The sequence below is a fragment of the Armigeres subalbatus genome, chromosome 1 (genome assembly GCF_024139115.2).
Source record: "Armigeres subalbatus isolate Guangzhou_Male chromosome 1, GZ_Asu_2, whole genome shotgun sequence".
Taxonomy (NCBI): Eukaryota; Metazoa; Arthropoda; class Insecta; order Diptera; family Culicidae; genus Armigeres; species Armigeres subalbatus.
In genome coordinates, this window is record NC_085139.1 from 166,956,709 (window position 1) to 166,969,726 (window position 13,018).

A 13,018-nucleotide genomic window follows, 5' to 3' on the forward strand; every position below is an offset into this window, starting at 1 on the left:
GGCAAAAAGATATTGTTCGACATCACAGTTCATCCTGCCGGCGTTCTGATAATATATCAATACTTCGTCATCGAAAACGAGATCGGAATCCGCTAACGGAGCTCTGGAAGTTTGAACGGCGTCAGGCGGTAAAGTTTCAGGAAAATAAGAGTACTTGCCTGCAATAGCAGGTTGGGAGATACCCGGTGTACATCTAAGTTCAAAGTCAGGACGACTTCGAAGAACGGTGGCTGCAACAGGCGCGACTGAACCGGGCAACCGGGAAATACTCCCAAAATGCTTTTCATAAGGCGTCCTGGAGATCCAATGGAAGCTTGTTCCCTTGTGTTGATGGAGTCAGTATTCGAATGCGTACTCCAGGGAGCGGAAATTTTTCTGTACGCCGACAATGTCATCGTAGTTTTTTTTATTTCTTTCTTTATTTGTTAGGCACTCTGTGTTACTTAACCGCTACTGTGCCGAGATCTACTGTGGTATTCTGCTGTACAGAATCCACACAGAATCTATTTTTAGATTTCCATTACTGCATTATTGAGATTCTCACGTCCGAATGTGTGAGTGGCGATAAAAGGAAAACAAACACTCCTAGATGGTGCTACTCAGCAAAGTTTGGGTAAAAATGAGTATATTTCCATATATTTTTTGACTCCTTCGCAACCATCGTGATGACTCGATCAATTTTGAGGTTATGAGCAGAAGGAAAACAAACATGTATTTACACATGCCGAATTGCACATCAGTGTGCGAGCGTTAAACGTCACTCATCTCTATTGTTGCCAGTCCATCTCATCGTTGTAATGACTAAGCGAAAGATTACTGTTCGGTAAATTGGAAGAATCCATCCAGTAGGGTTCTCAGAATATTGTTGTATCCTGAGACGAGACCTGCAAAGACGGCTTCTTTTTCCTTGTTTTGATACTTGATCTTCTTTTCATCACAGTTGATCATCGATTCTCAACTGTTTCCTTGAGTGTTTCACCTAAATCCCGGGTAGAATCTTCTGAGCACAATAAAAGTGTTTGTGATTTACGGATTTGTAAACTTTTTTATAAAAAATAAAAAAAAAATTTATAAAAATTTTTATAAAGATTTTCCTATCGGAAATAAAACACGTATTCATAACAGTTCAATATTAAGCTGTCCGGCTTTTCTAGAATACTTTTCAAAGTGAAAAAGTACTCGTAAAACAAAATCATTCGGAATACTTTTTGAGGGATACCAATACTTTTACACAAAAAGGTGCTGGTTGCATCTGACAATTCGTGACAGCGCTTGCTGGTTGCAGATGAAGTTACATTTTTTCCTCTTTGCAAGTTCCGTCCCAGGTTGTATCGAGAGAGTATTGAGTGGAGCAGGGCTCTTGTGCTAGAGCGCTAGTGATTATAAATTCAGAATTAGTTTGACTGACCATGAACTCGGACGTGTATTTATTTCCCTTAAAGAAGATCCATTTTTAGTGAAGAAGCTAGTTATATCGGTGGCGACGAGAAAAAGAAAAAAAATTGAACCATTTTCCGTCTTTTTTTTCACGACCGCTGGTGAATGCTTTTGGCGTGATTTTTCGGCGCAGCACAAAGAAATTGGATATTATATACCAGCTCATTTGTCTTGATAAACTGTGGTTTATGCAAGGTCCAGCCAGCACCACTTTTCCGTTCTCTTTCTGAGTGCGGTGAGAACCGACGTTTGACAGTTTATGGTGTAGCAAGTGAATCTCGCCGTATAGTGCATTTTGCGGTCGTCGGCGAAAGTGCATTCGTAGTTCGTGGTTGCTGCTGTTGTTGTCTACTGGTGGATCGCTGTTCGCAAGGTGGAAGGTCATTGACTCAAGCATTGACCCCGGTCATATTGGTGACTATACAAACTGCGGATTATCAGCTGGGCTTGCTGTTGCTGAAGGAGTTTTGTTGTGGATTGCTGTTGTTGCTTTTTCTGCTGCGGGTGCATTCCAGGTGCTTTTGTTGTTTGCTGTGCATTGTGGCCTGCTTTTGGTTGGTTTTGGACTGCTTTTGGATTGTGCGTCATCACTGCAGGGTAAAGATTACAGGATGTCTTTGGCAACGACGACAGAACCGTACGTGTCGGGATCCATCCCCTTCTCCCAATATTTGGAACAATTAGAATTTTTGTTCGAGCACAATAATTACACAGCCGATAGATACAAAATTTCGTTTTTGGCCGTTTGTGGCATTGAAGTTTATAGCCAACTAAAACTGCTTTTTCCGGGACAAAACATTAAAGATTTTACATACAAACAAATAACAGACGAATTAAAAAAACGCTATGATAAAAAAGATTCCGATGTAATCCATACATATAAGTTTTGGACCCGCAGACAGGGGCAATACGAGAAGTGCGAAGATTTTGTACTTGCCATAAAACAGATGGCAGAATTATGCGGTTTTGGAGATTTTAAAGAACGAGCCATTCGTGACGCGTTGGTTATTGGAACATATGGCCGGAATTTACAAAAACGTTTGTTCGATGAGGATGATTTGACCGCGGCTAAAGCTGAGAAGTTGATCGTCAATCAAGAGCTATCATCAAATAGTATGCGTTTTGTGAACCGTGACGAGGAACAAAGAACCAGTGTCGTTGCTAGGTTGGGCAGAAAAGAGCAGTATAATCCAACTAGACAAGGTTTCCGAGATAGAAGTAGGAGTTTTGAGCTAACCCATCTAGGCAAAATTTTTGGAATAGAAGCAGGAGTTTTGAGCGTAATCGATCTTTCTACTCTAGAAGCGGAAGCGGAGGTAGAAGGATTGGGAATGAGAATGAGGAAAAAGTTTTCAAGTGTTCTTTTTGTCATAAAACTGGACACACAAAGACATTTTGTTACAGATTGAAAAGGAAGAGTCCTCGTAAGTCTATGCGATCAGTGAAATTTATCGACCCTCCCAAACCTTCGAAACCCTCTAGTTCGTCATACATTTTTAAGCGTCTTAAAGAAGAACTAAATGGGTCTGAATCTGACGATGAGGACATTCATTGCATGATGGTTTCTGCAAAGAGTAAGAATAGCGCACCTTGCTATATTGAGGCATTTATCGAAAAGCGGCGATTATCGATGGACTGTGGCTCCGCTGAAACTGTGATTTCAGAAAATCTTTTCCTGCGCAATTTTTTGTTTAACCTATATTTGTTTATTAAGGCCCAGGCACTCATTAAGTTTTACGGGGCCGATACCACAGATTACAATTTTTATTTTTGTAACATTATTATTATTCTTAATCTTAGTCAGCGGTTATCAATAATCCCAGTGGTGGATATTTAACAATTACTTTTTTCCAAATTTGTATTAACGCTGGATTCAAAGTTATAATCATTTTTCTAAAAAGATCATTTGTAATACATTTTTCACAAAGCAGTTTTACTATTTGAGAAAAAGAACAAATTGGTTGAACTTTAGTCGAACTTGAAGTAGACGCCTTGATTTTATTTCTAACAGCGGAACGCTTAATTGATTTCGGTTTATTGATGACGGTTTCACTGTGTTATAGCTCCGGCAAATGGTCTAGATGAGACGACGATTTCTCCTTCAGATTGGCATATTCTATCCTTCGCATTTTCCGTAGCTTGTTTTCAAACTTCTTATGTTTATTTTGTAGAGTCATGCAGTCTTCCATGTGTTCATGATTCGCTTTACATTTGAAACACGGCGGCTTTAACACTGCATGTTTCATCGGGATGATCCTTTCCACATTTGAGGCAACACATTTTGTTACAACAATACTTTGCTGTGTGTCCATATTGCTTGCACCAAGCACACATCATTGGCTTGTGATAAAAAAGACGCACTGGTAGCAATACATTACGTACTTGTAGGTAGTCCGGTAGAACAGTAGAAGCGAAAGTTATTCGAATGGCTGGTAAGGCTTTGTCGGGATCGGTCGATCGCTTGTTGAGACAGCCAACGTCCAATACATGTGTAGCTGGTATATTTTTATCTTTGTAAATGCCGAAACCGTTGTTACGTTTAATTTCGACTAGATCCACGTGCTGGTTATAAATTACGCCATCGATTTCTACACGATAAGCTGGCTGGGCCCTCCTTAGCCGTGCGGTAAGACGCGCGGCTACAAAGCAAGACCATGCTGAGGGTGGCTGGGTTCGATTCCCGGTGCCGGTCTAGGCAATTTTCGGATTGGAAATTGTCTCGACTTCCCTGGGCATAAAAGTATCATCGTGCTAGCCTCATGATATACGAATGCAAAAATGGTAACCTGGCTTAGAAACCTCGCAGTTAATAACTGTGGAAGTGCTCAATGAACACTAAGCTGCGAGGCGGCTCTGTCCCAGTGTGGGGATGTAATGCCAATAAGAAAGAAAGAAAAAGCTGGCGCATAAAGGTAGAACGATGACCGTATAAAAGATGCAGATAGCAGGAAATCGTTGACTTCCTTCCGATTATCGAATGTAATCTGGATTTTATCTTCGTTGAGATATTTTGTTTCACTCACAGATTTATAAGTAGAGTTCAGAAAATCTGCAATTTCGAACGGATTGATTGGACAATCCACTCGTCGTACATACACTATATAGGGGCCAATTGCCGTTTTCGGATATATTTTAATCCGTTTTACTGATGGAGATACTTTTTCCATTGTTGGAAATAATGTTCACAAGAACCACGTAGGCTACAAGAGCAAAGATCACAACGATCCGATCGAGTCGGTGTCTGAGGGTCAACTCATCCTGCGCAATTTTGGAAAATGCCATTTGGAGAAAAGCAATAGGAAACTTTACTGCCTCTAACCGCAAGCCGAGCACATCTGTATATGGGCCTCCATATACAGATGTGCTCGACTTGCGGTTAGCGGCAGTTTATGTCATCGACGGTAACAGGCTGAATATTTTGGGAAAATTAAAAGTCTCGGTGCAATTGAATGGAATAGTGAGTGAGTGATTATTCTTCAAGGGGCTAATGATTTTGTTCCTCTGATGGGTCGAAGCTGGCTGGACATTTTCTTCGACAGATGGCGCACTTTCTTTCACCAACTTTCACCACCACTTTTCGCACCAACTTTCTTAGAGCCGATGATAAATCAGCGTGTAAATACCGTGACGGTGGAGTTCGCAAGGGAGAAAGTGATTGATGATGCCAAGCGTAAGTTTCCAACACTTTTCGACAAAAATTTGGTAAATCCAATTGTTGGTTTTGAGGGTAATTTAATCCTTAAGGATGATACACCCGTGTTTAAGAAAGCGTATGAGGTTCCTTTAAGATTAAGGGATAAGGTTGTTGATCATCTCGACTTGCTGGAGAGAGACGGTATTATTTCGCCGATAGAAGCTAGTGAATGGGCTTCACCGGTGATAGTAGTGATAAAAAAGGATCAGGGGATACGTCTCGTAATAGACTGTAAAGTATCGATAAATAAACTCATAATTCTTGTTATTATTGTTATACTCAACGTATCCCCGGGCCGTGGCCAATCTACGTTGTATGACATTAGGCAATACGTTTACACTGGTGGCTTAAATTTTCAACGTGACGATTAATTTATAGAACTCATGAAATCAATGTGACTGGTAGGCTCGAGCGTCCCGTCCTCTGCTTCAGACCCATAAGGGGTCCGAAACAGTTCACTTTCAGGGTAGTAAACTTGTGAGAGAATAGAAGATAGAGGAGGAGAGTATGGAGCGGCTTGTTGACCGCTTTCGGCTCTAGCGACTGATATGGAACCTTTTTATTAGAGAAATGTTTGTAGCGATAGAAACGGTTGTGTTTATGTTCATGATAGATGTTTAGACAGTTCGGGATCGCTACGATAGAGTTTATTATAGCTTAGATGATTTATACTTATGGTAGAAGGGAAATGATTGAAATCCGTTTTCTGGTGATTGTCGCTTCTTGTATGTAGATTCGTATGTAGATTGATATGATAGAGGTACATGCAGTTTGGGATTAGTGTGATCACGTTGGTTTAAGTTTGGAAACATAAAATAGAAAAGGAGGGAGCAGGAGGGGTGGGGGGAAGAATACCTAACCATCTGACACAGCAAGACTAAAATAACTAAACTGAATCAAATTAAATCAATTAAATTTTACAATTTTGGTCGAACTTGAGTCAAAAATGTGTTCAAAGCGTGCCCACCGAATTAAGTATATTAGGAGTACTGATAACCTATGCTACTAATAAAGCTCGTGGTTAAAACATGGAGGATGGCATTGTTATTGCTCATCAAAATATAATATTATTCTAGATATTCTCTTAAGTATGAAAACTGGATCCCAACTGTCCAGAAACTGCCCTCACCATACCGCCGCCCCGAGCACAGCCGCCTCTGCCACTCATAGGCAATGTCCCTCCCACCGCCTTGACAGCCTCCAGAAGCATCTACCACAAGATTTCAGAACTAGAATGAATTATTAACATGTCCAGCCATTATATAGAATGATTTGTTCAAGCAAAGGCGTCATAGATGCGGGAACGACATCGCCATAAACCATGCTCCACACGACAGTGCAACAATGCACCGAATCGGGGACCTCCTAAACTGTTCTATACAACGCAGTTACGCAGAGTTTTACCCTCTCTTGCGTTATGAGATGCTGAAAATAAGCTCCTAATCATTTGATGGCAAAAATAAAAATAAAATAAAAACAATCAAACAAAATTAAAATATTCTAGCTAAATTTTACGATTTGGTCGAGCATGGGTCAGCCGCCTGACACCCGCGTTTAAAAATATGTTCCATGCTTGGCCCCACATGAAATAATAACGTGTGCTAATCATTAATGATACTAAACGATTTAAATGGAATTAGGTATTGTTCCCGCTTATCATTTTAGCACTTGGCCGGTACCCACTGCACTTTTCTTTTCCTTTCCACAAGCAATTACCATCATTTGTGATATTTCAACGGAATCTTATTGGGAATTCTGAAAATGCAGACATCAATGCAGTTAGATTGCCAGGTAATACGTGCACATCGTAGCACTGGTGATGCATCACAATCGTATATATACAGGAGTATATGCACTATATGATGACATTGACCGGAAGATTAGATAAGCATTCCCCCCCCCCCCACCCAAAAAACTTATAATTCCAAACAAATATCCTTTACCACTGCCGCAAGACTTATTCGCAGCGTTCTCCGGTTCAAAAGTATTTTGTTATTTGGATCTTGCTGTAGCTTATTCCCAGCTTTTGCTTTCTAAGCGATCTAAAAAGTTCGTGGTGATCAACACCATCAAAGGCCTCTACGCGTATAATTGACTCTCACAGGGGGCATCGTCGAGTGCCGCGATTTTCCAGAAAGTAATGGATCAGGTACTTAAAGGGTTGGAGTACGTATTTTGTTATTTAGACGACGTTCTAATTGCCGGTAAGGACTTCGAGGATTGCAGGAAGAAACTTTATTTGGTCCTGGCTAGATTCAACATAAAGGTAAACTTTAAAAAAGGCAAGTTTTTTTGTAGACAAATTGCCTTATCTGGGTCATGTGCTGACAGATGTTGGTCTTTTACCATGCCCAGGGAAAGTAGAGACTATCCGCGAAGCTCGCACTCCGCGGAATGTTACGGAACTTAAGGCTTTTTTGGGTTTGATTACTTATTATTCCAAATTTATCCCAAATTTGTCCTCCCGGATTAGAGTCCTTTATGGGCTTTTGAAGAAGAACGTACGTTTTGATTGGACTGAAGAATGTGACCTAGTTTTCAACCAATGTAAACAATTTTTGCTAAAACCTAATGTGTTAGAATACTTTGACCCTGACAAACAGGTGATTGTGGTTACTGACGCGTGTAATTATGGCCTCGGTGGAGTAATCGCGCACGTAGTGAATGGAGAAGAAAGACCCATCTCATTCACATCATTTTCACTCAACGAAGCACAGAAAAAGTATCCTATTCTTCATCTGGAGGCTTTGGCTGTTGTTACCACAGTGAAGAAGTTCCATAAGTTCCTGTAGGGGAAGAAATTTACAATCTACACGGACCGCAAGCCGTTGATTGGCATCTACGGGACGAAAAGTAAGAATTTCTGTTACACGGTTACAACGCTACATGATAGACCTTGCAATCTACAACTATGATATAATTTATAGACCGTCAGCAAGAATGGGGAACGAGGACTTTTGTTCGCGATTTCCAATTTCTCAGGAGGTTCCCAAGGAGTTGGATCGAGAATACGTCAAAAGCCTAAACTTCACTGAAGAATTCCCATTATAAGATGGGATTATAAGAAGATAGCAGCTGAAACGGGAAAAGACGAATTTCTTCTGAGGATTATGGAGTACCTGAGGAAAGGATGGCCGGATCGTTTAGAGAAAAAGTTTCGGGATGTTTATTCTCATTACCAAGATTTAGAAGAAATCGAAGGTTGTGTGCTTTTCCAGGGCAGAGTAGTGATTCTGAACTCTATAAAAGGAGTATCTTGAAGCTGCTTCATAGGAACCATTCTGGAATGCATAAGATCAAGGAACTGGCCAGACGAACTATCTACTGGTTCGGGTTGAACCGAGATATTGAGGATTTTGTGAGATCATGTCGGGTTTGCCTAGAAACTTCTTCCGTTGCTAAACGTCTACCGTATTCGCCTTGGACCCCAACGAGCAAACCTTTCAGTCGTATTCACGCTGATTTTTTCTTTTTTGAGAGGAAAGTTTTCCTAGTAGTAGTGGACAGTTACACAAAGTGGGTGGAAATTGAACAAATGAACACTGGCACAGATACCAAAAAAGTTATCAGGGTTTTCCTCAATATATAGTTACAGATGGTGGCCCTCCATTCAACATTTTCAAACTTTTTTCAAGAAACAAGGAGTAATCGTTATGAACAGTCCTGCATACCATCCGGAAAGCAACGGCCAGGCGGAACGAATGGTGCGTTTGGTTAAGGATGGCCTGAAGAAGTTTTTGATTGACCCAGAGACAAGAAGACTAGACACGGATGTACAGATTTATTATTTCTTGTTGAATTATAGGAATATTTGCGTAGGATCGGACAACAATTTCCCCTCAGAGCGCCTCCTTTCATACAAACCAATGACTACGTTGGATTTAATTAACTCGAAGTATCGTTTTAAGTACAACTTGACAAAATCGGAAGATTGCAATAATGCATTTTCTACCAACACAGAAAACACTCACAGCACGCTAACAAATTTGAGAAAAGAAGATTTATTGTATTATAAAAATCCATACAAAACTGACATTAGACAATGGTTACCTGCTGCATACCTAACGCATATTTCTCCAAATGTTTTACAGATTAACCTCAGCGGGCGGATCGTTTCGGCACACAGACGGCAAATCAAGATCCCTAAGGACTCTCGCCGGGTCCTCCGGGCAGAAGGGACTATGTCCAAGGGCTTGACGATCCCTCCCCAGGCCATCTGCGAGTTGTGGGGCTTGCCTAGGATGTGGTGGGGTTTGACAGTGGGCCCTGTTAAACCTCTATAAAAAGCTGCATGTATCCGCAAGTAGGCTCCACCAAAGCGACCGTGTGCCGCTCAAAGCGCACAAGCCCAAGTCCTGGTGTTAGGTGGGACGCTAAACAGCCCTGACACGACGGCCCTCCGACGAGACAGGAGGTTTGCGCAGGCCCAATAAGCCGCCTAGAAAACCAATCATTACGAACAATATAAGAAATAATGCGACTCGATATAATCGGCAAAGACCTAGGCGACGAATACAGGATCACGATTGGAAGCTTGGAACATGGAATTGCAAGTCGCTAGGATTCGCAGGTTGCGACAGGATGATCTACGATGAATTACATCCCCGCAACTTCGACGTCGTGGCGCTGCAGGAAATTTGCTGGACAGGACAGAAAGTGTGGAAAAGCGGGCATCGAGCGGCTACCTTCTACCAAAGCTGTGGCACCATCAACGAGCTGGGAACCGGCTTCATAGTGCTGGGTAAGATGCGCCAACGCGTGATTGGGTGGCAGCCAATCAACGCAAGGATGTGCAAGCTGAGGATTAAAGGCCGTTTCTTCAACTATAGCATCATCAACGTGCACTGTCCACACGAAGGGAGACCCGACGACGAGAAAGAAGCGTTCTACGCACAGCTGGAGCAGACATACGATGGATGCCCACTGCGGGACGTTAAAATCGTCATCGGTGACATGAACGCACAGGTAGGAAGGGAGGAATGTATAGACCGGTCATCGGACCGGATAGTCTGCACACCGTATCGAATGACAACGGCCAACGATGCATAAACTTCGCAGCCTCCCGCGGAATGGTAGTCCGAAGCACCTTCTTTCCCCGCAAAAATATCCACAAGGCCACATGGAGATCACCTAACCAAGAAACGGAAAACCAAATCGACCACGTTCTAATCGACGGTAAATTCTTCTCCGACATCACGAACGTCCGCACTTACCGCAGTGCGAATATTGAATCCGACCACTACCTCGTTGCAGTATGCCTGCGCTCAAAACTCTCGACGGTGTACAACACGCGTCGAAGTCGGACGCCGCGGCTTAACATTGGGCGGCTACAAGACGCTAGACTAGCCCAAGAATACGCGCAGCAGCTGGAAGTGGCACTTCCAACGGAAGAGCAGCTAGGCGCAGCATCTCTTGAAGATGGCTGGAGAGATATTCGATCCGCCATTGGTAGCACCGCAACCGCTGCACTTGGCACGGTGCCCCGGATCAGAGAAACGACTGGTATGACGGCGAATGTGAGCAGTTAGTGGAAGAGAAGAATGCAGCATGGGCGAGATTGCTGCAACACCGCACGAGGGCGAACGAGGCACGATATAAACAGGCGCGGAACAGACAAAACTCGATTTTCCGGAGGAAAAAGCGCCAGCAGGAAGATCGAGATCGTGAAGAAACGGAGCAACTGTACCGCGCTAATAACACACGAAAGTTCTATGAGAAGTTAAACCGTTCACGTAAGGGCCACGTGCCACAGCCCGATATGTGTAAGGACATAAACGGGAACCTTCTTACGAACGAGCGTGAGGTGATCCAAAGGTGGCGGCAGCACTACGAAGAACACCTGAATGGCGATGTGGCAGACGAAGATGGCGGTATGGTGATGGACCTGGGAGAACGCGCGCAGGACATAATTCTACCGGCTCCGGATCTCCAGGAAATCCAGGAGGAGATTGGCCGGCTCAAGAACAACAAAGCCCCTGGGGTTGACCAACTACCAGGAGAGCTATTTAAACACGGTGGTGAGGCACTGGCTAGAGCGCTGCACTGGGTCATTACCAAGATTTGGGAGGAGGAAGTTTTGCCGCAGGAGTGGATGGAAGGTGTCGTGTGTCCCATCTACAAAAAGGGCGATAAGCTGGATTGTAGCAACTACCGCGCAATCACATTGCTGAACGCCGCCTACAAGGTACTCTCCCAAATTTTATGCCGTCGACTAGCACCAACTGCAAGGGAGTTCGTGGGGCAGTACCAGGCGGGTTTTATGGGCGAACGCTCCACCACGGACCAGGTGTTTGCCATTCGCCAAGTACTGCAGAAATGCCGCGAATACAACGTGCCCACACATCATCTATTCATCGACTTCAAAGCCGCATATGATACAATCGATCGGGACCAGCTATGGCAGCTAATGCACGAACACGGTTTTCCGGATAAACTGACACGGTTGATCAAAGCGACGATGGATCGGGTGATGTGCGTAGTTCGAGTTTCAGGGGCATTCTCGAGGTCCTTCGAAACCCGCAGAGGGTTACGGCAAGGTGATGGTCTTTCGTGTTTGCTATTCAACATCGCTTTGGAAGGTGTAATACGAAGAGCAGGGATTAACACGAGTGGTACAATTTTCAATAAGTCCGTCCAGCTATTTGGTTTCGCCGACGACATAGATATTATGGCACGTAACTTTGAGAAGATGGAGGAAGCCTACATCAGACTGAAGAGGGAAGCTAAGCGGATCGGACTAGTCATCAACACGTCGAAGACGAAGTACATGATAGGAAGAGGTTCAAGAGAAGACAATGTGAGCCACCCACCGCGAGTTTGCATCGGTGGTGACGAAATCGAGGTGGTAGAAGAATTTGTGTACTTGGGCTCACTGGTGACTGCCGAAAATGACACCAGCAGAGAAATTCGGAGACGTATAGTGGCTGGAAAAAGTACGTACTTTGGACTCCGCAAGACGCTCCGATCGAATAGAGTTCGCCGCCGTACCAAACTGACAATCTACAAAACGCTAATTAGACCGGTAGTCCTCTACGGACACGAGACCTGGACGATGCTCGTGGAGGACCAACGCGCACTTGGAGTTTTCGAAAGGAAAGTGCTGCGTACCATCTATGGTGGGGTGCAGATGGCGGACGGTACGTGGAGGAGGCGAATGAACCACGAATTGCATCAGCTGTTGGGAGAACCATCCATCGTTCAGACCGCGAAAATCGGACGACTGCGATGGGCCGGGCACGTAGCCAGAATGTCGGACAGTAACCCGGTGAAAATGGTTCTCGACAACGATCCGACGGGCACAAGAAGGCGAGGTGCGCAGCGGGCAAGGTGGATCGATCAGGTGGAAGATGACTTGCGGACCCTCCGTAGACTGCGTGGTTGGCGACGTGTAGCCATGAACCGAGCCGAATGGAGAAGACTCTTATATACCGCACAGGCCACTTCGGCCTTAGTCTGAATAAATAATAAGGACTCTCGCCGAAGACGATCGCAACGCTTTGTTTTTAGTGGAGAGAGTCCCAGTCCCTTTTGAGCACAACTTTGCATTAGCAACAACAGCAGTTTTGAAGAAGGAACCTATGGCGGTTCCGAAAGTCACAGCAAGAAGAGGAAGAGTAGTGAAGAAGATGATACAGATTCGGACTTTTACGGCTTCGCGGCCGATTCCCTTTTGTTCGAAGAGGATCAGGATCCTCTATGGAATTCTTTGCCTTCTCGAGATGGAGAGGGGCTTGGATACACCCAAACCGTTGGTGCCTCAGCTAGCCAGGCCAGCGAGAGCGCGCTTGTTCCGGAAGGGAATGTTGAAATATCAAAAAACGAAGTAAATTGTAGACGTAGTAAGAGAAAAACGCAGAAAAGGAGGAAAGTAGATTATGAGTATTATTA